The 27488-nt window shown below is 41.2% G+C and overlaps 1 protein-coding gene and 1 long non-coding RNA gene across 3 annotated transcripts in view; one reads left to right on the top strand and one right to left on the bottom strand.

The window, feature by feature from the left end:
* Positions 1 to 27488, top strand: part of LOC124873382 (inactive N-acetylated-alpha-linked acidic dipeptidase-like protein 2) — a 677436-nt gene that overhangs the window by 242311 nt on the left and 407637 nt on the right. The window lies entirely within an intron of this gene.
* On the bottom strand, positions 624 to 25668 carry LOC124873383. 2 transcript variants are annotated; one of them, XR_007039509.1, is made up of 3 exons: positions 25601 to 25668; positions 22928 to 23106; positions 624 to 959 (listed from the first exon to the last, which is right to left on the bottom strand). It is a non-coding gene; the product is annotated as an uncharacterized LOC124873383 (long non-coding RNA). The 2 variants fall into 2 exon arrangements; XR_007039510.1 differs by lacking the exon at positions 25601 to 25668 and adding an exon at positions 25508 to 25596.

Genomic DNA, 27488 nt, shown 5'->3' with positions numbered 1-27488 from the left:
GACTGACAGATGTGAGTGAAATTTGATGAGTGACACCTGGAGTTGTTCTGTCAAAAAGTGAGAGTGGTCATTGGAAACACTTTTGTTTTAATAAGCGTGGAAGCATAGGGAATGTAAATGGACATTCACAAATAATGAAAACACAAAGGACCACATAAAACATTGACAAAACTAAAATGTCATATCTACATATTCGGGGGTGTATTTTTAAATATCTAGTATAAATAACAGCAACAATGACATCAATCACCACGAGTCAGTTCATTGAAAAAAGTATTGCTTTTTACTAAGATCTCAGCAAGCACCAGAGCCGTAATTCATGATGTTTTCACTCACAACAAAATCGAATGAGGGCTGATTTAACCGTCATTTTCGAAGTGGAGGCAGCTGGCTTGACAGCAGTAAAACAGCGGCAGCTGCCATGGCAGCATCCTGGAAGCTTTTACAGCTGGTCTGGCACCCTCTGGCATCATTGTGGCAACCTGTGGCAGCTTGTGGCCAGGGACTCTACAGAGTGCCAGCGTGTTTTTAAGTAATTCATTTTATTTTCTGTGAGTAACATCACAGTAACCATTCATGAATAAACCGATTGTTTGTGGAATGTCTCCTCGTCATCCTTTCAGCACGTCATACATACACATAATGCTATTTAGGACATAGTTTCTATCTCAAGTAAATACAGTCAACCTTTATTATAGGTCTAACAGGTTTTATTAAATAATAACTAATAATGACATCATCATTTGAAAGAGGTAACTGAATAACAGTCAACAGCTAATAACTACAACGACAACCCATTTTCCAATAGGCAGCTTTTGGCTCAACAGAAACAGCAGCAGTCGGCGTGGCAGCATCTTAGAGGCTATTACTGCTGGTCTGGCACCCTGTGGCACCCTCCGGTGGCAGAAGGACCATTTGTAGTTGCTACTGCTACGAACTGAGCTGGTGTCTCTCCAATTCTAAGGATTGACCACATGAAAAGCAAAACAGAGTTATCTACTCATGTGTGCCAAAGAAAACAGGCAAAACAACACTCGATTGATATCCATCTTGGGTCACCATGAACGCTTCTGTTATCACTTTCAGGTCAACGTCAGAGTTGGTACATTCCCCTTCCATTAGATTTTGTCATTTGTAAAAGTGTTTCGTATTTTGTTAAAGTATTTTCTGTAATGTGAATCTGTCTCAAACTTTGAAAGTGTTTCAAATTTTGTAATGTTGGTTTGCACCTCATGGTCAGAGTACTTTGTTAAATGTTTTGGACAACTCTTTTAACTTATTTGTAACATGCAGTGCAATTGCCATCAACAGCCCAGACTGTCATGATCCTTAGGTGTCTGAGTTTTGAGTTTCCTTCTTGTCTGTTTCTCTTTACTTCTGTTGTTCATGTTTTGTAGTTGCTGCCATTTTAGTTCATTCATTGTAGATTAGGTTCTTAGACTATTCCATTCTGATGTTTTGTTACATTTAGATATTTCTCTTATTTCTCCCTGTTTTTTTTCTGCTCAGGTTATGCCTAATACTTCTCTCACACTCAGCTCATCTGCCTTCATTGTTCTCAGCTGTTCCTCCTATTTACCTGATGACTCTCACCTGCTCGCCAACCAATTCCCTCCAGGTCTATTCTGTATTTAAACTCTCTGATTGACACCTGTCCCTGTAGGGTTTCTTCCATTATACTGCTTCCGGCCGGTTTAATGTCCTGTTTCTCCAGGAGCTCCTGTTGTAAGTTTTTCGATTTAATTTATCAATAAATATTTGTACTCACCATGCGGCTCCCAAGTTCCTGTTTGCATCTTGGTCCAGCTCTAACCTCACAATTCATGACACGGGTATTTTAGGTGTTCCATCTCAAGCACACCTGACGCAGCTAATTAAGCCATTGATTGTTTGCATAAAATTTGCAGATGTACGCTCTAATGAGTTCGGTTCAGTTGGTTGAATGATTTTGAGATGGCAGGTTTTATTGAAATAAGAACACAATGTTGAATTTGGATTAAATCCTTGAGACATTAGTTTTATTTAGCTGTGTAAAGAGTTTTTCTGTAATTTGCTTTTTGAAAACACCTGAACAATTTAGAATTTTGGCAATAAACCTTTTCTCCTATAGCTGTTGACTCCATAGCCAAGATAAGCTGTAAAAGATGGCCAGATGTATAAACCTGGACTTTTGTTGAGGGTTCCTTTCAGAATTAGGGGAGATGCCTATAGGACAAGGAAAAATTCAGTCAGTTAGTCTGTCATTTTCTACCGCTTATTCCATAGTGGGTCGTGGGGGAGCTGGTGCCTATCTCCAGCAGTCTATGGGCGAGAGGCAGGGTACACCCTGGACAGGTCGCCAGTCCATCACAGGGCAACGCACAAACAACCATGCACACACTCATTCATACACCTAAGGGCAATTTAGAGTTACCAATTAACCTAACACCAAGGGGAATTTAATTGTATTACAAAAAAACCTTAAAATGAAAAAAGAAAATCTGTTAAAAACTAAAGGCCACATTATTCATAAAATGTACTAAAATAAAACTTAAAAGATGTTGATTGACTAAAGGTCAAGCCTGAGGGTCAGGTAGGATTCCTAAGAATTCCCTGTGGAGTCCTTGGACATCTTAAATAATCCACTGCAGCAGGGGGCTTCGAGGTATGAACCAACAGTAAATTAACTTGGGCCTTTTCATGAGGGGACTTAATTGTGGGCTCTAATGCTCATTGGGAGCAGAGTTTAACAAAACCCAAATGCTGAATGAGCTGCGTTTTGTTTGGTTTTCCAATTTCAGCAGATACTCTTTGTTGTGAATAAATCACTCGATGTGCGATCAGTTGTCAAAAAAGCTTAAACATTCAAAAAATACATCTTCACAACAAATCGTTCAGTTAAAACTCCTTTTCCTTGTGACAGAGGGATAAATTGCACATTATTTATGTACCTTTTGGAATCTGTTAGACTGGAGATGAGCTTTTTTCATTATTGCACACACACAATTTCAAATGGTTTTTGCTTCATGCACAGTCTTTGATACGTCTCTGCCTGAATGTGCATTGATATAGATATGCATTTGCAAATTCCCACTAATTTACATCTAAATGGCATGAAGATGGCTACACCTCACTATATGAATGTTTGTGGTATTTAAATTTGAAGCAGAACCATTGCAATATGACAGCTGCATCAATAACACTGTGGTTGATGTTTCCTATCAGACGGTGAGCTGCACTATAATGATCAACAAATGAAACCTTCAAATGGAGAAATAGGACATTTTTTGGCAGTTGCATTATAATTTTATTTATTTTTTTTACATAGGTGATGTCTACATAAAGTCATTCCCACATTATGAGAGAGGAGAGCAGAACACAGGAAGAGCGGAAATATAGAATAAATGAAAATAGAAAGGGTCAGCTATAGGTAGTGAGTAAGTACAAGGAGAGGGAGTCCACATCTTAGACAATTATTGGAAGCACTATGCTGATAAGGGGTAAAATGGCTTAAATAGCCACATCAAGGGCATAAATTAGCAGTTGTTGACTTAGCTACAGAAGAGGATCAGATGATATAACTGAAAGGCAAAGAAATTGTTCTGGCTTGTTATTTGTCCATTTGGCTTTGAAACAGCAAAATCTAAAGTGAAGGATTAACTCAATCGTGAATTTATGAAGTATTGCTGCCCTTTTCTACATGCAGCTACTTTAAGAGTGTGAAGTGTAGGGTGGGCAGCACATCACTATGTTTGGAGCTGAAATTGGCTGCGTGAGTGCTTGTAGGTCTCATGCATGTTGGCAAAATCCAACACACAAAAACTCGAGTGCTAAAAGAGGCAGTACACAAACAGTTTTTTTTTTTTTTACCGTGTTCTGTCCGGCAGAATAGCGCACGGAATTGTTGTCTGAGTGTCAAGAAATTGACCAACAGATTTACTTTCACAAGCGGAGCATCACAGCTAATGTTTTAAAGCTCTGCTTGATATTTATAAAAGAAACTTTATTATAAACTTCTATTTCAATTGCTACGGTCATGGAGACTGAAATGAAAACGAAAAAAGAAGCTCAAAAAAGAGACAGATGGGGAGAAAAGGAGGAAAGAGTGGAGGAGAGAAAGAAGGATGAAGAGAAAACAAGATTACACCCTGCTTGCTTATAAACCTGCAGCTGTTTTTTTTTTTTTTACTTAACAAAACAGTACACGGTACTTATGAATGTAAAATGTACTTAGTGAGAGGTGCAGCCCAATATACAGGTCCTTCTCAAAATATTAGCATATTGTGATAAAGTTCATTATTTTCCATAATGTCATGATGAAAATTTAACATTCATACATTTTAGATTCATTGCACACTAACTGAAATATTTCAGGTCTTTTATTGTCTTAATACGGATGATTTTGGCATACAGCTCATGAAAACCCAAAATTCCTATCTCACATAATTAACATATTTCATCCAACCAATAAAAGAAAAGTGTTTTTAATACAAAAAACGTCAACCTTCAAATAATCATTTACAGTTATGCACTCAATACTTGGTCGGGAATCCTTTTGCAGAAATGACTGCTTCAATGTGGCGTGGTATGGAGGCAATCAGCCTGTGGCACTGCTGAGGTCTTATGGAGGCCCAGGATGCTTCGATAGCGGCCTTTAGCTCATCCAGAGTGTTGGGTCTTGAGTCTCTCAACGTTCTCTTCACAATATCCCACAGATTCTCTATGGGGTTCAGGTCAGGAGAGTTGGCAGGCCAATTGAGCACAGTGATACCATGGTCAGTAAACCATTTACCAGTGGTTTTGGCACTTTGAGCAGGTGCCAGGTCGTGCTGAAAAATGAAATCTTCATCTCCAAAAAGCTTTTCAGCAGATGGAAGCATGAAGTGCTCCAAAATCTCCTGATAGCTAGCTGCATTGACCCTGCCCTTGATAAAACACAGTGGACCAACACCAGCAGCTGACACGGCACCCCGGACCATCACTGACTGTGGGTACTTGACACTGGACTTCTGGCATTTTGGCATTTCCTTCTCCCCAGTCTTCCTCCAGACTCTGGCACCTTGATTTCCGAATGACATGCAGAATTTGCTTTCATCCGAAAAAAGTACTTTGGACCACTGAGCAACAGTCCAGTGCTGCTTCTCTTTAGCCCAGGTCTGGGGAATGCGGCACCTGTAGCCCATTTCCTGCACACGCCTGTGCACGGTGGCTCTGGATGTTTCTACTCCAGACTCAGTCCACTGCTTCCGCAGGTCCCCCAAGGTCTGGAATCGGCCCTTCTCCAAAATCTTCCTCAGGGTCCAGCCACCTCTTCTCGTTGTGCAGCGTTTTCTGACACACTTTTTCCTTCCCACAGACTTCCCACTGAGGTGCCTTGATACAGCACTCTGGGAACAGCCTATTCGTTCAGAAATTTCTTTCTGTGTCTTACCCTCTTGCTTGAGGGTGTCAATAGTGGCCTTCTGAACAGCAGTCAGGTTGGCAGTCTTACCCATGATTGGGGTTTTGAGTGATGAACCAGGCTGGGAGTTTTAAAGGCCCCAGGAATCTTTGCAGGTGTTTAGAGTTAACTCGTTGATTCAGATGATTAGGTTCATAGCTCGTTTAGAGACCCTTTTAATGATATGCTAATTTTGTGAGATAGGAATTTTGGGTTTTCATGAGCTGTATGCCAAAATCATCCGTATTAAGACAATAAAAGACCTGAAATATTTCAGTTATTGTGCAATGAATCTAAAATATATGAATGTTAAATTTTCATCATGACATTATGGAAAATAATAAACTTTATCACAATATGCTAATATTTTGAGAAGGACCTGTAGATCATCTGTGTATCTGTCAACACCTGAAGCTTAACACCTGTGAGTATGGGTGTGGACCCGCTTTTGTATACAAGGTTCTCCACAAAAATATGCAATAGCGAGTATGAGGACCCACAGACCTGCCCCATGGTCCCTGGACGGACACTGAGAAGATCCGAGCCATAGACATCCAAAGGCCCCCCAAAGCATAGGAACCCCAGGAGAACCACCGCCAGGACTACCGCAACCCCCTCAGAGAAGAGCAGTGGAGAGTCGCAGGGGAACCACCCAGCAGCGACAGGGCAGAAGCCCCAGGGAGCCGCAGCGACGAGCCCACAGCCCCCGCCAGCAGCCGTCCACGCCCAAGCAGATCCAACCATGGACCCAGAGACCCAAGACCCCGGGACACACCACCCCCCAAGCAGAGGCCCGGCAGAGCCCAGGGGGCCAGGCCCCGGCAAGCAGCCACCGGGAGTGGCTGCTTGCCAGCACACACCAAAGCACCCAGCCCCTGACACCGAGAACCACATGTACCCCAGCGGGCAGAGACTCTAACCACCGGCAGGTAGTGTGGCGGGGAGAAAATAGGCCCTCCAAAGTATGGGGGGGGCTAAGCTGATCCAAGAGAGGGAGCAGTGAAAGGCCTAACCTGTCACAAAAAAAACAGGCACACACAGTCACAATCACCCACTCCCACCCTCATGCATACACATAAAATCACTCGCACCCAACATAAAGACAAACAACAATGGACGTCATACACTCACTCACACTCCCCATGCATACTCTATACTCCCAAGTCCAGGCGCTTGTACCCCCTAGGGACCACCAGCCCCCACACCCAGGAGGTGGTCCCCTTCCCTCCTGAGGCAGAGACAGGCAGACAGCGCTGGCACCCCCCAGACCCGGGCGACCCCGGCCCAGCCCCGAACCCAGTCCCCAACAACCCCCATCCACCTCCGGAGAGGTGGCTATGTACAAAAGAGGGGTTCACATGGCTCAAACCAGCCCGCCAACTGGAGCCACCCCAGGACGGAGCAGTCCCGACCCCCCAATGAGCTCCGATCCCAACCCCATGAGTCTCCCACCCCCAGTGAACCCCAACATGAACCTCCCCACAGGGCCACCCCCAACAAGGACACTGATTTCGAACACATGCCCCCGAACCCAAAAGGCACAAATCCCCTCCCCCACAGGGGCACACCCCCACAGGTGAACTCCATAGCCGAGAAGCCGATGAAGCCCCACCCACAAAGCGCAAGCTCCACAAACAGCCCCGCACTAAGCACCCCCGCCGCACCCCGCTCCCCCACCACACAGCGCACCACAATGGCAAGCCACCCAGAGCCAGTGTCCCCCACCACGCCCCCCTCACCCACAAAAAACATGACATCACTGCTACTGCAACGACCACACAGGGAGAAACACTATCCAGCTCAGCTCCACCATCGCCGCCCAGCCGATCAAAACACCGGTGATCGCACATAACCCCTCCACCCCACAGGCTGCAGCCCCTCCACACCATCCCCCAGCCCACCGCCCCGATCCCCCCCGGACACAACAGCCAGCAGAGCAGTACATCGCCAAGCCCGCCCAACCCCCCTAGACAGCGCCAGCAGCCCCAGCTCACCAGTCCACGAGAGGGATACATGCACCAGAAGGGTACCTAGGCCATGCAGGCCAACTGCTCCAGGCCAAGCACAACGCACCAGCCACCCCGGTGCAGTCACAAGACATGCTCCACCGCCCCACCACCCAACCGCCAACTGCAGCCCGGCACCCAACCATGGGCATAAACTGCATACAGTTTTGAAGTTCAAAAACAATCATCAGACACAGCAAAATTATTTTTGTTTTATTTTGCCTATACTCCACCTCCCCTACATGTTTCATGAATTGTGGCTTGATGGAATTTGTGCAACCCCATCGACGAACAGTTAGTCAGGCAGACAGACAAGTGACTGTGATTACATATCTCTGCCTCGCTTCATTTCTTTACAGATTGGAAAAAAAGTCTCAAAGAGAAAGATGATGTTTTTGCTGAGAGTACATGACTACAGCTAAATTAACACTTAGTTTCATTCTGATGACACACATTCTAGGATCTCTGGCCACAGACTGTTAGAAAACAGCAAGGCATCATTGGGTCTGCCTTGATGATGTTTATGATAAATATATGTCTGACAAGGAGCTCCCAGTTATCTTTATCAGTTATTGTTGTCAGAATCATTCAATCAATCTTTTGAATTTATACACATTGTTAGAAAAATATATTCACCCAGCCCTTTGTGCTATTGCATTTCTCTTACCATCATGCTCAACGTACAAGTACAACTAAAAAATATTAGATTATAATGAAGATGTTAATTATTATTTGTGTCAATTATCTCAGAAAGTGAAACTCAGATATTAGATAGGTGCATTACACACAGAGTGAAATATTTCAAGCCTTTGCTTCATGTAATTTTAATGATTATGGCTTACAGGTATTGCAAACCCAAAAATCAGTGTTCAACAAAATTAGAATATTACATAAGATAAATAAAGGAAAGTCTTAGGCTTCTGAAAAGTATTTTCATTTCAGTGACCTCAATACTTGGTTGGGGGCTCCTTTTGCAGAAATCATTGCATTTATGCGGCTAGGAATGGAGGTGATCAGCCTGTGGTTATGCTAAGGTATAATAGAAACCCAGGTTGCTTTCATAGCAGCCTTCAAGGTTTTCTGCACAGTTTTGCGCCTGGTGTCTCTCTTATTCCTCCTGACAATACCCCAAAGATTTTGTATTGCATTTAGGTCAGGCCCTAAATGCAATACTAAATGGGGTTTGCTGGCCAATCAAGCACAGTAAAACCATGGACATTGGACCAGCTTTTGGTACCTTTGGCAGAATGGACAGGTGCCAAGTCTGAAAAATGAAATTTACATCTCTCCAAAGTGTGTACACAGAAGGAGGCATGAAAGCTCCAAAATGTTCTGGTAGTTGGCTGTGTTAATTGTGGAATACAGAAAACACAGTGGACCAGCACCAGCAGATGACAGGGCACCCCAAATCATCACCGACTGTGGAAACTTCACATTGGACTTTAAGCAATCTGGATTCTGTGCTTGTCCACTCTTCCTCCAGACTCTGGGACCTTCAGTTCCAAATGAAATGCTAACTTTAGTTTCATCTGAAAAGAGGACTTTGGACCACTGAGCAACAGTCCAGTACTTTTTCTCCATAGCCCAGGTAAGGCGCTTGTAGTCCATATGTAGGATTTATCTTCTGGAGATCATTGTGCAAAGGATTCTTCATAAAATGAAGAACATTATGGAAAACCCTGAGCATCCTCGTCATGAGACTTTCCTACAGCAACAGAATGTCTTCAGTCAGAGGCTTCTTCAGATCTGCTGTAAGACAGACACATATTAAAATTTTGTGAGACACTGTATTTTGGGTTTTCATTATCTGTGAGCCAGAATAACCAAAATTTTGAATAAAGGCTTGATATTCTTCACTCTATAGAGTGTGATTAGTCTATATAATTTATGAACAGTACTTTCTAAAACGAGTGACAAAAAAAAAAGGTTGAACCTTTTTACTATATTCTAATATTTTGAGTTGTACGTGTATCTGAGAAATATATTGCCTCTCATCCAGGTCAACAGCCAGTGGCTAAAAGACTATTGTTTTACAACATGAAACTCAACCACAGGAGGCGACAATACTGTCTGGACTGGTTCTGCTCCAAAGTTTGCCTGAAGAAGTTACAATTTTGGGCTTTATGAGACATTTTTGTCTCAGCCATGACAATAATGAGGACAAGGTTTTTAAAGCACAAAACCGTGGACGTTTGACCGCGATGAACTTAATTTTAAGTTGGTATTTGACATTCTTGCTTTATGGATTCAGCAGAGACTTCCTCCCGTTTGATCCGAAATAGACAGTCTGATTATGTACAGCTGCTCTCTGCCTGCTTCCTCCCCCTGCAGACGCTGGTTCACTTAAGGACCATCAATAAATGTTCGAACCAAACACGCTGTTTCATGGTGGTATTGTTTTGTGTGTTTTATGCATCTGAACAGCTGGTTTAGGAGATTATTAATTCAGCGCCCCTTACTTGGGTGTAATTCAGAAAGCTTTCGGCCTTCGGGCATGGTTTATGCTTTGTAAATAGTAAAATTATATTTTGGTTAGACCTGTTCGGGCCATTGTGTTCCTTATACTGTTATACTGTTGTAGTCAAGTTAACTTTTCCCTGCACTACCTCATTGGAAACCTTGGTCCCATGGTCAATCAGTGAACAGCAGTCTGTTCACGTCACATTTAGTCCCTACTCAGTCCCTGTCATAACTGCTCAGGAGGTACAGGTACAGGTATGGAAAAAACAGTAATAGAAATACTGCAGAAAATGTTCAGAAAATAACTTTAACATCAACGTCTTTATTATAAGAACTAGTACGATGTGAATGCACACATGCAAAGTTGAAATACTGCAGCTTCAATTTTTTGATGTGCTTATCTGCATTTATTTACAATAATGTTGTGCGCGATCCATTGAAGTGGTGGACATCATTAACGGGTGTCTGATTTCGCACATAAAATATAAGTAGATGTTGAGTTTTAATACGCCTCATTTTAGGAGCATCTCCAACTGACATCCCATGAAGTTCCTCTGCTTACGGGAGAAGACATGATTTTTGAGCTGGGAGAATCACACATGGAGAGCCTATTTACAATTTGCATTTGCTAATGGAGGCATGTTGAGGGAGGAGCATGCTCTCAGTTTTGCATTGATTGGGACATACAAAGGAAATGAAGTTGGTTTCATGCATATGGACAGATCCATAAATCCGGATATTTTTTTTTTTCTTTGTTTGTTTGTGCATAGGTTTTAGAAGCAAATCTATGCAATATTTGAATATGAGGCCCCTGGTCTGGCCCTCCAAGCAAAAGCACCCTGAAAGCATATCACAAGATGCCAAAAGAAGTTTCCAAAAACCCTGATTAGAATCAGAATCAAATCTAATGGCCACGTTTGTGAGTACAAGCATGGAATTTGACTTTGGTTTCCATCTCTTACATCGTTCATATCTATAATGTCATCACTATATTTATAGCAAACTCTTGCTAGTATCCAAGTCAAAGTGTATGCATGTACTACATGAGAGGAAAGCATTCAACATCCAAACGCTGTTTAGAAAGACCACAGTCTGGGATTCAAAGCCACAACTTTCTTGCTGCAAGGCAAGGCCACTGTGCAGCATTGATTGGGCTGTGAAAAAGATACTTTTCAAGAAAAAAAGCACTTTACTTAATTGTTTTTGTCATTTCAAAATGTGTCCATTTGCTTCTGCATTTCCTTTGGTTTTATTCTCACCATATTTATCATCTCATATTTGCAAAGAAAATGTTATCTACATTTTCAAAAAATGCTTCTGCCGTATAGAACCAATGCTTTCTTAGTGTGACTATTAGTTCTATTCTAGTATTCTCATACCTGACACTGCTGGAGAATGACGCTGTCCTGTTCTCTTGTACTTCACAGTACTTAGTTGTGGTTATAACTTGTAGTTTTCCTTTCCAGGAAGGAATCTTTGATATATTAGTTTACTTTTGTTGACACTTTTCCCTTTTCATTGACTCTGCTGGTTGGCCCCGAGAAAATAAAACACGTTCTTTAGTCAAATAAATTAAAAACAGCCCACAAATGTTCGGTTTAAATGCTTTTGATTTGAAGTTTTCTTTTTGTTTTCTGTCTCTGAGAAACATTCTGGTCATTTAACTTAACATGGTCATTACAGTGATTTTATTTCAGTGGTGTTGTGATTTTACAACCTCTACATATAATATATCGGTTTCTAACATGCATCAACATCCAATATGTGTGCTGTAATGTAATCAGAAAGGGGTAAGCAAAGTGAAAAACACAGCTGGCATGATCACACTGGGAGTTTGTGATCATTTGTAGTAATATTCAGCTCTTTCCAGTGTTTCAGGGTGTTCATTTCACTACAGACATTTTTAGGCTTGGGAGTGTTCTGCGAGCCCTTATAAAGCTCACCTCCTGTGACGTCAGAGCTGCAATGCCTGCTGAGCTATGTTATTGTTTGTTTGGTTTTCACAAAATGGAGGTTGACCCAACATGAGTAAAATCTTTAGCTACTCTACACAGAACAGTGGAGATCAGTGACTTAAATCCTTTTTGTGTATTCAGCATCTAATATTTTAGTTGTATAAAAGATTAGATGTATGAATAATTGTGGGCTTAATTGTAAATTGTAAGAGGTTGTATTGTTGATGCCCTTCTTCTTCTGAATTTTAATGGGGACTGCCAGGCCAAGTAAAAGAGGCAGAATAGCATCAAACTGATCTGGGTTATAGTGAGTAGTAATTTGCACTTCTACTTATGGTTGTGTTGTGACACCATCATATGCAAATGCATACATGTATAATCATGGACAGTATATCTCACAGCCCGTTTTCACACATACTTGCCAGGTCCACGTTTGAACGTGCCTCGTGAGGCTGTAAACGTTTCATTGCAGGTTTTCCGCTTGGCAATAATAAAACTACAATAAGATGGATTTTGTGAGTAAGATATCTATGGTGCCCCAGATTCAAAAGACTTTAGCCTCTTCACATTGTATCTTTATCTGTTCTGCATCCCATAAGAAACTGTTGTGACAAAATTGTGACAAAAGTCACAATTTGAACTCTTTAGAGCAAACCCAGATTTCTGTTTGTCTTCTTTCCACTGTTTCAGTCTCTGTGTATTTATTTTCCTCTGATTGTCTTTCATCAGTAGTTCTTTACAACATTATGTCCATGAAAGCCTGATTTAAACAATCTCCTCCCAACAAGTTATGATTTGTCTGCTACTTAAAGCTCAGTAAGCTTTGATGAGGGCTTTAATCTTGAGTGTAGTTAATTGGCATATTCTAAGACTTATAACTAATGAACCTCTTTGCAGGAGAACTTCTAGTATGCATTCTCAGTCCTTATTAGAGCCAGTTTTATTACAACACAGGGTGTTCTTTGTAATGTCACATGAAAAAACGTTCTTGACTTCACATAGTTCAACATTAAAATAATATTATGGTTAGACTGGTTACATCACAGATGTTAACGAATATTATAGCCAGACGTAGGAATTTGGAAACATCCCCTAAATCCTGAACTGGACCTGGGCATTTTATGACCCCGAGCCACATCTGATTCTTTAGAGATCCATGTCCAGTATACTTTCAGCTGAGTTGATGCGAATAGAATATTATTAAATTGGGCTGCATTTTAAAATTTTAGGATTTTTCTTTGCTTCAGAGTTTTAAATACCTTTTAAACTACAGTGCCTTGCGAAAGTACTCGGCCCCCTTGAACTGGTCAACCTCTTGCCACATTGCAGGCTTCAAACATAAAGATATAAAATAAAAAAATTTTGTGAAGAATCAACAACAAGTGGGACACAATCGTGAAGTGGAATGAAATGTATTGAATGTGTCGAACTTTTAAAAAAAATAAAATACTGAAAAGTGGGGCATGCAACATTATTCGGCCCCCTTGCGTTAATGCATTGTAGCGCCACCCTTTGCTGCAATTACAGCTGCAAGTCGCTTGGGGTATGTCTCTATCAGTTTTGCACATCGAGAGACTGAAATTCTTGCCCATTCTTCCTTGCAAAACAGCTCGAGCTCAGTGAGGTTGGATGGAGAGCGTTCGTGAACAGCAGTCTTCAGCTCTTTCCAAAGATTCTCGATTGGATTCAGGTCTGGACTTCAACTTGGCCATTCAAACACCTGGATACGTTTATTTGTGAACCGTTCCATTGTAGATTTGGCTTCATGTTTTGGATCATTGTCTTGTTGGAAGATAAATCTCCGTCCCAGTCTCAGGTCTCTTGCAGACTCCAACAGGTTTTCTTCCAGAATGGTCCTGTACAGGTCCTTCTCAATACATCACCATATTGTGATGAAGTTCATTATTTTCCATAATGTCATGATGAAAATGTAATATTCATATATTTTAGATTCATTGCACACTAACTGAAATATTTCAGGTATTTTATTGTCTTAATACGGATGATTTTGGCATACAGCTCATGAAAACCCAAAATTCCTATCTCACAAAATTAGCATATCATTAAAAGGGTCTCTAAACGAGCTATGAACCTAATCATCTGAATCAACGAGTTAACTCTAAACACCTGCAAAAGATTCCTGAGGCCTTTAAAACTCCCAGCCTGGTTCATCACTCAAAACCCCAATCGTGGGTAAGACTGCCGACCTGACTGCTGTCCAGAAGGCCACTATTGACACCCTCAAGCAAGAGGGTAAGACACAGAAAGACATTTCTGAACGAATAGTGCTGTATCAAGGCACCTCAGTGGGAAGTCTGTGGGAAAGAAAAAGTGTGGCAGAAAACGCTGCACAACGAGAAGAGGTGACCGGACCCTGAGGAAGACTGTGGAGAAGGGCCGATTCCAGACCTTGGGGGACCTGCAGAAGCAGTGGACTGAGTCTGGAGTAGAAACATCCAGAGCCACCGTGCACAGGCGTGTGCAGGAAATGGGCTACAGGTGCCGCATTCCCCAGGTCAAGCCACTTTTGAACCAGAAACAGCGGCAGAAGCGCCTAACCTGTGCTACAGAGAAGCAGCACTGGACTGTTGCTCAGTGGTCCAAAGTACTTTTTTCGGATGAAAGCAAATTCTGCATGTCATTCGGAAATCAAGGTGCCAGAGTCTGGAGGAAGACTGGGGAGAAGGAAATGCCAAAATGCCATAAGTCCAGTGTCAAGTACCCACAGTCAGTGATGGTCTGGGGTGCCGTGTCAGCTGCTGGTGTTGGTCCACTGTGTTTATCAAGGGCAGGGTCAATGCAGCTAGCTATCAGGAGATTTTGGAGCACTTCATGCTTCCATCTGCTGAAAAGCTTTATGGAGATGAAGATTTCATTTTTCAGCACGACCTGGCACCTGCTCACAGTGCCAAAACCACTGGTAAATGGTTTACTGACCATGGTATCACTGTGCTCAATTGGCCTGCCAACTCTCCTGACCTGAACCCCATAGAGAATCTGTGGGATATTGTGAAGAGAACGTTGAGAGACTCAAGACCCAACACTCTGGATGAGCTAAAGGCCGCTATCGAAGCATCCTGGGCCTCCATAAGACCTCAGCAGTGCCACAGGCTGATTGCCTCCATGCCACGCCACATCGAAGCAGTCATTTCTGCAAAAGGATTCCCGACCAAGTATTGAGTGCATAACTGTACATGATTATTTGAAGGTTGACGTTTTTTGTATTAAAACACTTTTCTTTTATTTATTGGTCGGATGAAATATGCTAATTACAGGTCCTTCTCAAAATATTAGCATATTGTGATAAAGTTCATTATTTTCCATAATGTCATGATGAAAATTTAACATTCATATATTTTAGATTCATTGCACACTAACTGAAATATTTCAGGTCTTTTATTGTCTTAATACGGATGATTTTGGCATACAGCTCATGAAAACCCAAAATTCCTATCTCACAAAATTAGCATATCATTAAAAGGCTCTCTAAACGAGCTATGAACCTAATCATCTGAATCAACGAGTTAACTCTAAACACCTGCAAAAGATTCCTGAGGCCTTTAAAACTCCCAGCCTGGTTCATCACTCAAAACCCCAATCATGGGTGAGACTGCTGACCTGACTGCTGTCCAGAAGGCCACTATTGACACCCTCAAGCAAGAGGGTAAGACACAGAAAGACATTTCTGAACGAATAGGCTGTTCCCAGAGTACTGTATCAAGGCGCCTCAGTGGAAAGTCTGTGGGAAGGAAAAGGTGTGGCAGAAAACGCTGCACAACGAGAAGAGGTGACCAGATCCTGAGGAAGATTGTGGAGAAGGGCCGATTCCAGACCTTGGGGGACCTGCGGAAGCAGTGGACTGAGTCTGGAGTAGAAACATCCAGAGCCACCGTGCTCAGGCGTGTGCATGAAATGGGCTACAGGTGCCGCATTCCCCAGGTCAAGCCACCTTTGAACCAGAAACAGCGGCAGAAGCGCCTGACCTGGGCTACAGAGAAGCCGCACTGGACTATTGGTCAGTGGTCCAAAGTACTTTTTTCGGATGAAAGCAAATTCTGCATGTCATTCGGAAATCAAGGTGCCAGAGTCTGGAGGAAGACTGGGGAGAAGGAAATGCCAAAATGCCAGAAGTCCAGTGTCAAGTACCCACAGTCAGTGATGGTCTGGGGTGCCGTGTCAGCTGCTGGTGTTGGTCCACTGTGTTTTATCAAGGGCAGGGTCAATGCAGCTAGCTATCAGGAGATTTTGGAGCACTTCATGCTTCCATCTGCTGAAAAGCTTTATGGAGATGAAGATTTTATTTTTCAGCACAACCTGGCACCTGCTCACAGTGCCAAAACCACTGGTAAATGGTTTACTGACCATGGTATCACTGTGCTCAATTGGCCTGCCAATTCTCCTGACCTGAACCCCATAGAGAATCTGTGGGATATTGTGAGGAGAACGTTGAGAGACTCAAGACCCAACACTCTGGATGAGCTAAAGGCCGCTATCGAAGCATCCTGGGCCTCCATAAGACCTCAGCAGTGCCACAGGCTGTTTGCCTCCATTCCACGCCGCATTGAAGCAGTCATTTCTGCCAAAGGATTCCCGACCAAGTATTGAGTGCATAACTGTACATGATTATTTGAAGGTTGACGTTTTTTGTATTAAAAACACTTTTCTTTTATTGGTCGGATGAAATATGCTAATTTTGTGAGATAGGAATTTTGGGTTTTCATGAGCTGTATGCCAAAATCACCCGTATTAAGACAATAAAAGACCTGAAATATTTCAGTTAGTGTGCAATGAATCTAAAATATATGAATGTTAAATTTTCATCATGACATTATGGAAAATAATGAACTTTATCACAATATGCTAATTTTTTGAGAAGGACCTGTATGTGCGATAGGAATTTTGGGTTTTCATGAGCTGTATGCCAAAATCATCCATATTAAGACAATAAAAGACCTGAAATATTTCAGTTAGTGTGCAATGAATCTAAAATATATGAATGTTAAATTTTCATCATGACATTATGGAAAATAATGAACTTTATCACAATATGCTAATATTTTGAGAAGGACCTGTATTTGGCCCATCCATCTTCCCATCAATTTTGACCATCTTCCCTGTCCCTGCTGATGAAAAGCAGGCCCAAACCATGATGCTGCCACCACCATGTTTGACAGAGGGAATGGTGTGTTCAGGGTGATGAGCTGTGCTGCTTCTATGCCAAACATATCGTTTTGCATTGTGGCCAAACAGTTCGATTTCGGTTTCATCTGACCAGAGCCCCTTCTTCCACATGTTTGGTGTGTCTCCCAGGTGGCTTGTGGCAAACTTTAAATGAGACTTTTGATGGATATCTTTGAGAAATGGCTTTCTTCTTGCCACTGTTCCATAAAGGCCAGATTTGTGCAGTGTATGACTGATTGTTGTCCTATGGACAGACTCTCCCACCTCAGCTGTAGATCTCTGCAGTTCATCCAGAGTGATCATGGGTCTCTTGGCTGCATCTCTGATCAGTCTTCTCCTTGTTCGAGATGAAAGTTTAGAGGTACGGCCGGGTCTTGGTAGATTTGCAGTGGTCAGATACTCCTTCCATTTCAATATGATTGCTTGCATAGTGCTCCTTGGGATGTTTAAAGCTTGGGAAATCTTTTTGTATCCAAATCCGGCTTTAAATAAATTCCCTAAATACAGACAGCATATTACGTGTCCCACCAGAGACAAAAACACACTGGACCACTGTTACACAACCTTAAAGGACTCATATCATGCTGTTACCAGGGCTACTCTGGGTTTTTCAGACCATTGTGTAACCCACCTCATCCCAACCTACAGACAGAGACTAAGAGCTTCCAAACTCAAGGTTCACACTGTTAAGAAGTGGACTGAGGAATCAAAGCAGATGCTACAGACCTGCTTTGAATGCACAGACTGGACTGTTTTTGAAACCTCAGCCACTGACCTAAACCAACTAACTGCTTTGGTGACATCATACATCAGTTTATGTGAGGACATGTGTGTGCAGACCAAGACCTTCTGCACCTTTGGGAACAACAAGCCATGGTTTACTCCACACCTCAGGAATCTGTGCAAGGACAAAGAGGAAGGTCATAGCAGTGGAGATTGGGCGCGGTACAAGCAGGCTAGGAACAAACTAACAAAGGAGATCAAAGCAGCCAAGAGAAGCTACAGTGAGAAGCTTAAGAACAGCCTTTCTACTGGTGACACTTCAGCTGTATGGACTGGTCTGAGAAACCTGACTGCCTATAGGAGCCCCCCCACCCATCCTGAACAGAGTCCTCGCCTGACCAACCGTCTGAATGGCTTCTACTGCAGACATGACAAGAAACCATTCACACCTCAAACCATCTCCTCCACATCCCATTCAGGAACAAATTCTTCCCATAAAATAACCAACCCCCTACCTTCAGAACCCTCTGCCCGCACTAAAGGTCTCCAAGGAAGATGTAAATAGGCTCTTTCAGAGCATGAAAACAAAGAAAGCTGGAGGACCTGATAACGTCTCCCCATCATGCCTGAAAGCCTGTGCAAATCAACTCGCTCCGATCTTCACAAGGATCTTCAACAAATCACCGGAGAAGTGTGAGGTCCCCTCCTGCCTCAAACGATTCACCATCAAGAAACCCACCATCCTAGGATTAAATGACTACAGGCCTGTAGCCCTGACGTCTGTGGTCATGAAATCCTTTGAGCGGCTGGTGTTGAAGCACCTGAAAGAGATCACAGGCCCCCTGCTGGACCCCCTGCAATTTGCTTACCGAGCAAACAGGTCGGCAGATGATGCTGTTAACTTAGGTCTACACTTCATCCTGCAACACCTTGACCATCCAGGGACGTACGCCAGGATCCTGTTTGTAGACTTCAGCTCGGCCTTCAACACCATCATACCAGACATCCTCCACCAGAAGCTCACACAGCTCAACGTCCCAGCCTCCACCTGTCAGTGGATCAACAGCTTCCTGACAGACCGACAGCAGCAGGTGAGACTGGGGAGCATCTTCTCCCGATCCAGATCAATAAGTACTGGTGCCCCCAGGGATGTGTTCTATCCCCACTCCTCTTCTATGTGTACACAAATGACTGCACCTCACCGGACTGGTCTGTGAAACTCCTTAAGTTTGCAGATGACACCACTGTCATTGGACTGATCCAGGACGGTGATGAGTCTGCATACAGACAGCAGGTGGATCGACTGATACATTGGTGCGGTCAGAACTACCTTGAACTCAACCCACTCAAGACTGTGGAAATGGTGGTGGACTTTCGGAGAACACCACCCCCATACACCCCCCTCACCATCCTCAATAACACTGTATCCGCCGTGGACCACTTCAGGTTCTTAGGAACCACCATCTCTGAGGACCTGAGATGGTCTTCTCACATAGACACTGTTCGAAGGAAGGCCCAGCAGAGACTGTACTTCCTGAGGCAACTCAAGAAGTTCAACCTTCCACAGGAGCTGCTGGTCATCTTCTACACTGCCATCATTCAATCTGTCCTGATCTTCATCTCAGTGTGGTTTGGCTCATCCACAAAACAGGACAGGTGCAGACTGCAACGAATAATCAGGAATGCAGAGAGAATAATCAGGGCTGACCTTCCCTCCATCCAGGACTTATACAGGTCTAGGGTCAAGAAAAGAGCTGCTAAAATCCCTGCAGACCCCACACAACCTGCACATAAACGGTTCAGAACTTTACCTTCAGGCCACCGCTACAGAGCACAGTTCACTAAAACCAGCCGCCACACAGACCGTTTCTTTCCCCAGGCTGTTTCTCTGTTGAACATTCAATAGCGTACAAAACAACAGCATACAGATGTTGCAAATGCACCTTTTTATTTATATATGTGTATATTGTACATTGTAAATATGTATATTCTGTCATGCAAAAACAAAACCAAAGAGCAAAGTGTACCGGAGTCAAATTCCTTGTTTATATGTACGAACTTGGCAATAAAGCTGATTCTGATTCTGAAACTTCTCCACAACAGTATCTCGGACCTGCCTGGTGTGTTCCTTGGTCTTCATGATGCTCTCTGCACTTTGAACTGAACCCTGAGACTATCACAGAGCAGGTGCATTTATACGGAGACACACAGGTGGATTCTATTTATCATCATCATTCATTTGGGACAACATTGGATCCTTCAGAGATCCTCACTGAACTTCTGGAGTGAGTTTGCTGCACTGAAAGTAAAGGGGACGAATAATATTGTAGCCCCCCCTTTTCAGTTTTTTATTTGTTAAAAACGTTTGACACATCCAATAAATTTCATTCCACCTCACGATTGTGTCCCACTTGTTGTTGATTCTTCACAAAAAATTAGAATTTTATATCTTTATGTTTGAAGCCTGAAATGTGGCAAGAGGTTGAAAGGTTCAAGGGGGCCGAGTACTTTCGCAAGGCACTGTAAATATAGCAGTCTTTGTCCCTACAACATGTTATTTTGTACCATTGTCTACTGTTCAAACAGAATTTTTTGAATATGCTCCCATTCCAATTTGATTTGGTTTTCTGTATATGGTGTGATAAAAAGTCTGTTTTTTAACCAGACTACCTCAAAAAAAAAATGCTTTCGATACTGTCAATAATGCCTCCCAAAACCAAAACAAAAAAATAATAATAATTTGGTTATATTGGGAGGGGAATTAAATTAACTTTTTATCTTCACAAAATAAGACTTTCATTTTGAAAATTGGCATATTAAAATTTCAGGATAGTGACTTAATTTTATTGACCTATATTTAGCCAGGAAAGCACTCAATAAGATCAAAACTCTCTTCTGCAAGAGTGTCCTGGCTAAGACAGACAGCAGCTTCAAAACATTTTACATGTAACAATCAAGACATTCTAACTATAAAACCTGAAAGACAACGCATTGAAACTAAAAGTAGAAGAAAGGTTGAAAAACAAAAAAGAAAATTTAGGAAAAGCACCTGCAAGCCAACGTTGATGCTTTTCAGTTATTTAAGAAGAGATGTAAACACGTCTAAGGTAACAAACTCCTGAAGATTTAAGCAGTTTGTGATTTTTTCCATACAGTGTGAGCAGAATACTTGAAGGCTGTTTTACTCTGTTCCGTATAAACCCTAGCAACAGACAGTATAAATAGTCCTTGACAATAGCTTGCAGTGCGTTTCTAGGCAATTTGGGCCGGTAGGTATGAGGGAAGCAGACCGAGAATTGCATACAGATAAAGACATGCCAGTGATTCACTCTACAGGCAGATAAAGATGGCCATCCAACCCGAGCATATAATAAACAATAATGAGTATTACCTTTTTAAGTTTGAGATGAACCTCAGTGCCCTATGATAGACGGTGTTCAAACTGCGTCAGCATAGAGAAGAGGAATGTATATACAGGAGATCACCATAGTCCAGCACATACATGAAGGTTGCAGCAACCTCTTTTTAACATCCAAGAAAATCAAAACTTGTTCTTAAAATAATACCCAACTTCAATTTTACCCTTTTTTACCAGTTTTACATAAAGTTTAAAAGAGAGACAATTATCATGTACAATGCCCAAGTATTTTTAATGACTTACAAATTAAACCCTGAACAGTAATTTTGGGCTCAAGGTTCACTCGCTTTGATTTTGCATTGAAAAACAACATGAATTTTGTGTTGTCTGCATTCAAAACGAGCTTCAAATCACAAAGGGGGGCATCGCTGTATCATCTGCATAACAGTCAAAAGTGGCATTAGAGACATTTTGGCTAAGAGTATTTATGTTTATAATGAATAGGTGTGGGCCACAAATACATCCCTGTAGTATACCCATGGATATTTTCAGGAAGCATAAAGCAATACATTCAGCTTGTGCACACTAGGATCTGTCTGATAAAAAATTTTCAAACCAATAGACAGTGTGTTCAGACAATCCTACATTTATAAGTCTTTGCCTCAATATGGCATGATCCATAGTTTTAAAAGCTTTCGATAAATCAATAAAAAGGGCTGCACAGTGCTGCTTTTTATCTAGTGGTTTAATGAAATCATTTACCACTTGTAGGGATTCAGTAGTTGTGCTGTCCTCTTTCCTAAAAACATACTGAAACTCAGACAAGATGTCATTAAAAACTCAAAACTATTTCAGTTGATCACTCACATGTGCTTCCAGAACCTTAGCCACGAGAGACAGTTTGAAAATGGGCCTATAGTTCTTTTAAGCCGTAAGGCCATCCTCTTTTAACAGGGGCAAATCTATCCAAAACTCATCTTGAGGCAATTTGGAAGACAAAATGTCCAACCCTAACCCTTTACTTCTGCTTCCCTCAATAAATCTAGAGTTGAAAAATATATTAAATGGTAATTACACATGGCTAATAGTACAATCTCCAGGGACTGTTTGGATGCAGTATTTGGTAGGATAAAATATGCCAAAAGTGTCATGTATTCACACTCTCAATATCTATAATGTATTTAGCTACTTCAATGGACTCCCTTAATGGATTTCCCTTAATGCCTACACAAGGAGTATTTATTTATCGACTGAGTTGCTAAGACTCGTGGAGAGTGGTGGGGAGATTGTGTGAGAACAAAGAAAGAATGAGATTTTCAGCAATAACAACACATTTAAATATTTTCCTAAAAGCCACCAAAATCTACCTTCAAATAGCATTGCATGAACTTTATTGCAGATCCATGTGTAAGGTTAACTAACCTGGTGGAATTAATTTGATGTGTTTTGCTGTGCCCAGTTTAGATTAGGTTTCTTAAACCCTTCTGTCTGTACACTGAGACTGTGGCAGAAGATTTGTAATTTTAGCCAAGTATGTGAAATCTGTAAATTAATAGGTTTACTTAATATAATGCAAAAATAATAATTAAGACAAATTAGCCAACTGAATTATAATGTTATAAATGTCTAGATAAGAATGTATGTTTACAAAATTAATTCAGTCACAATTTGAAGATCTCATTGCAAATTAGATGATTTTACAGATATGGCAGAAAACTTGAATCTCTAACTATAGACATGATCTTAGTGTGGCCTATGGTGTTATGTACCTATAGAATGACCAGACAAACCAGAGAATAGTAATGGCCTTCAGTCTGTAGCTTACCTGCAGAATCTTGAACCGATATCATGGAAATGAAGGCTGGCAATAGCTGACTCAGATGTTACATTTGAGTGCCACAAGATCCTATGTACAGCCCCCATGGTCATTATCAGTTACAGTGTGTGTTTGGGCTTCCACGATGTCATCTGCTCAAGCTGTCAATCCATACCAAAGAAAAAACCCTGCAAAAAGCGAAGGAAGATTCCATTACATTGTATTAAACAAGGAGGAACATGGATGCAAGTACATTAGCTCAGAAAAGGATGAGTATACAGGGAGAGTGGTAATTACACAGAAAATGACACAAGAGATTAGAGGAGGCCCTGTTGACAACATGGAGAACACAGAAAAAGCACAAAGCAAAAAGGTCCACTAGGGCACTAAAACAGATGACATAAAAAAAGCAAATAACAACAAAAAAAACTCAATCATATAGAGCTACAAAGTGGTGTTTACCAAACAACATGGCGAGTTTAAATTCACAAATGTAGTGGCAGAAAGGGTCCTGGGTCGTTCAGGCGCCCCAACAGGTAAATGCAACAGTGAGGAAATGTCTGTGCTTTGGAACCCAGCAGCATTGCAGGCGACATAAACTCTATTGACCTAATGCAGCTAGAGGACATTCAGATGTAATCGACTGGTGTCAGAGCGTATACATTTATAAACAGAAGATTTATTATTTTACCACGTCAAACTAGAAGAGATAAGGAGGTTGAAGAGACTACATTGTCTTTGTAGAATTCCAATATGATAGAGGGAAGTGTATCTCCACTAAATGAGTGTCTAGCCTGAAGTTAACACTCCTTGGATGAATTTCAAAAGTATGCTCAGTGGCAAGAGGTTTCTAAGTAGCTACAAGAGTCAGATCCTCAAAGTGATTCAACCCAGAAGTGCTTCAGAAGCTCTTAGCCGACTTATGGAAGACATCTTTCAGACGAAGGTTACTTCATTTCAGAGATAAAAAAAAAATAAGAATATCTACAAGGGGAGAGATGTTTTCATAGTGCACACCATGAAGGAATGCTATAAAAAATAATAGGGTGTATATATGTTCTTGCAGCTGAAATATTGTAATAATACAGCAGGGTGAAGAAGATTTGACTCAAAAGGCGAGTGACATGTCTGTAACAGAGAAACTTTCATGTCTTGGCTTCTTATAATTGGGTTCAAAACGTTTTTTCAACTCAAATAGCATAACTAAGATTTGCTGTTTTGGAATTGTCTCACCTATGTTCTGGATGGAGACAGTGAAGAAGGACACCTGATAGTTTTTATGGAAGAATATGGAAAATTGTTAGGTTTCCTTAGCAGTCAAAGAGAGAAAGAAAGGATACTTGCGAAGAGCACACTTGGTACAACATGCTGGCAATGTCTGGTGGAACTGACTAAATATATTCTTCTCTGAACCTCAAAAGAGAAACAGGTCCAATTCATTTCTGCAAACATCTAATTAGTTCAGGAGGAAGCTGGAGAACCACGCATGCACGGGGAGAACATGCAAACTCCATGCAGAAAGATCTGCGGCCAGGAATCAAACCCTGGAACTTTTTGCTGCACATTAAATATTATGCAGAACAGAGAACAACAATGGCCCATATTCACTCTGTGCTATTTTTCTTACTTAATGGTCTAAGTCTGACTAAATAAAATGCGACATTTATTTATTGACTGACAATTTTATGCTTTTAAATTTAAGTCAGGCGTATTTACTGAGAAAATAAAGACATTCTTAATCCAGTTGAACCATTCATTTGTACCTTGGGCTGTGTTCTTAGCGTCATTTCCCTGCAGAAAGACGTAGGACCTTAACCTAAAACCTCAATTTTAAAACCTTTAACATAATTTAATGACCCTCTGCTTTAGGAGGTATTGGTTCAGCTGCTGTTGTTTTCGATTCGTGTTTTAATCTCTTTAATCTCATAATAGAACACTAACCCAAAGAGAATAAGGCTCATATTTTACAAAAAGATAAGTGAAACGATCAGCAAACTTCATGCCAGTATAGTCATGTAAAAAATATGGGCAACATTGAATAAAAGAAACAAATTGTAATAAAGGGGGCAGATATACTTGGAAATAATTGTCTTAGTTTTTTACAACCTTTGGTTTCCAAAATTGTAAACTGAAATAAACCTTCAGGGTGAGAAATTCTAAAACAATGAAGAAGGCTTAAGGATGTCCAAGAATGTCCAGAAAGCATTATTCCTGCCTCCTTCTGAGGAGTGAGCTGCATTTAGTGCAGAGTTTGTTCATTACTGGCAACAAATGGCTGGGAATGCGTATACAAACATAGTGTGGTTAAGTCTTTTCAACAGTGGCTTTTTGACAAGAAGGACACCAACAAAGCCAGTTCTGTCCAATAAAAACATCAGGTTACAGACTGAAATTCTGCAAGGAGTAAACAGATTGACAGCAGAAGAATGGTGCAAAGTAATTTTCTTGGAGGAATCACACATTTGTTTGACACATTTGTGTAGAAAAAATAAGCGAAAAGGATCATGAGCCAACAGTAAAGCATCTGGATGAAATCCGTGTGCAGAGTTGCTTGTCATCCAAAGGAATGGATTTTGTCACAATTCTTACCAAGACCACTGTTATGATGAGTTTTGAGGTAGGACCCAAATGCAGGATGAGTGGAGTTGGTGAAAGGGTTTAATAGAAAATAAACAAACTTACAGCTGACCAGGCACAGAAACTCAGGCAGGTGAAAAACATGAGCCACATGAAAATCAGGGAACAGGCAGGAATGCAAATATGGCACAGGTGTGGACCAGGGCTGCAGGGAAACAGAGGGAGTGATTAATTACCACAAATGAGCAAGGAGAGCATGGAGGTGACCAGAATACAAGAAAACGATGACTAGACTAAGAACATTAACAAGAACCAGATGTATCTGAAAATAACTAAACGTATCTAACACCAGAACACAGAAAAACAACTAAACTAACCAGAAGGAATCTAATGAACCAGAAATGAACAGAAAAGCACCTGGCTGAGCAGTAAGTAAACAAACACAAACCTAACAGACAGATCCTGACAACCACTACCACTTTACGCATCAATCCAGGCACAATTTGGTGAGGATCTATGTATTTTCCAGGACGATGGAGCAGTGTTTAATAGCATAATTACATAATATACAAAACATGTAATTCTCAGCTGCCTAACTTACTGGGAAAGTCTTTCAACCTCATCAAGAATCCTCCATTGGACTTTTCATTGTTCACAACTTACATTATGTACAAATCTGTTGTTGTAGATGGGTGCAGGGGGAAGGGATGCTATTGCATTCGTAGGCCAGTCCTATTGGAAAATCTCTTTTAGCTCATCGGTTCCATCCAGCGTTCCATCAGTTGATCCCTCTTCTTTACAAAGCATGTGGTCTTTGTCATCTCTAAGTGCACATTTAAAATGCTGATTTGGATAGCGTTGTTTCTGCTTTTCCTTGCACACCCTTTCTCTCTTTTATCTCTTCTTTTGGGACTATTTTTGACAGTAACATATGCTGGGTTAGACCATCTGTTGTTACAAAGCTCTGCATTTCCTTTCTTGCTCATACTGCTTTGTTTTGCTTTGTAAGCCTAAAATCCAGAGTCTGGGATGTCACAGTAAAACACCATTAACTCCATTCCTGATTCCCGTTTAAAGCCCATCAAGATGGTTAATTTTATTTGTCAGATATCTCAAATGTTCTGCAATAAACGTCCTTCTCCTTGCTTTCTAAATTTGCTGTCCGAGACATGCCCTTATGAAAACATTTGCAACCTTAATCCTAGCAAAAGGAGGGTTTTGGAAAGGTCAGTCAGCTGACACATGTGAAGATGTTCCAAATGTACTAGTAAGATTCCTTAGTCATTGTGACATCCATCGATACTGGAAACTAACTATCAATAATGTTTTTAGGAAAAACACAGTAAAAACAATAAAATATGATAAAAGACAAAAAAAAGTCTTGACATACTCCAGCAAGTTGCAAAACGTCCAGCGCATTTTAGATTTAATTGAAATACTGATGCACTAAGATTATTGTTACTTCCAGTCCATGTACTGAATATATATTTTATATGCTTTGTGTTTAAAAGGCGATTTTGTAATTGATAACAGTTGACTGACATAATGTTGTTTAGCATTGCATATAGCATTGGATTAGTTTAAGTTCAGTTCAGCAACACCATAAGAAATCCCAAAGGACAAAGCAAAAATGTTGTGGCATCACCATGGCAACCCCTAAAGTTAATATAATCAATTATAACAATGATTGTCGACACTTAAACAATCTCCTTGTTTTTTTGTTTTTTTTTCTTTCCTGTGTGAGAATAGAGTTTATCCCTAAGACATGAAGGATAACTCTGATATTATCTGTTTAACATATATAGATTGACTCATGTTGGAAATATAACGTAAAATCATACCCTAGACTAAGTATCTCTATCTGTAGGCCATGCTGTACCTACAATTTATTTGCACCATACCAAGTCAGGAAATCCATAACATTTTACATGTCTAATTAAAAATGTAATTCCAGACTGATAGCACATTCGTAAATGGTTAGATCATAGAGCAC

The sequence above is a fragment of the Girardinichthys multiradiatus genome, chromosome 9 (assembly GCF_021462225.1).
Source record: "Girardinichthys multiradiatus isolate DD_20200921_A chromosome 9, DD_fGirMul_XY1, whole genome shotgun sequence".
Lineage (NCBI taxonomy): Eukaryota > Metazoa > Chordata > Actinopteri > Cyprinodontiformes > Goodeidae > Girardinichthys > Girardinichthys multiradiatus.
The sequence above is the reverse complement of the archived record's forward strand: the minus strand, read 5'-3'. Positions and strand labels throughout refer to the sequence as shown.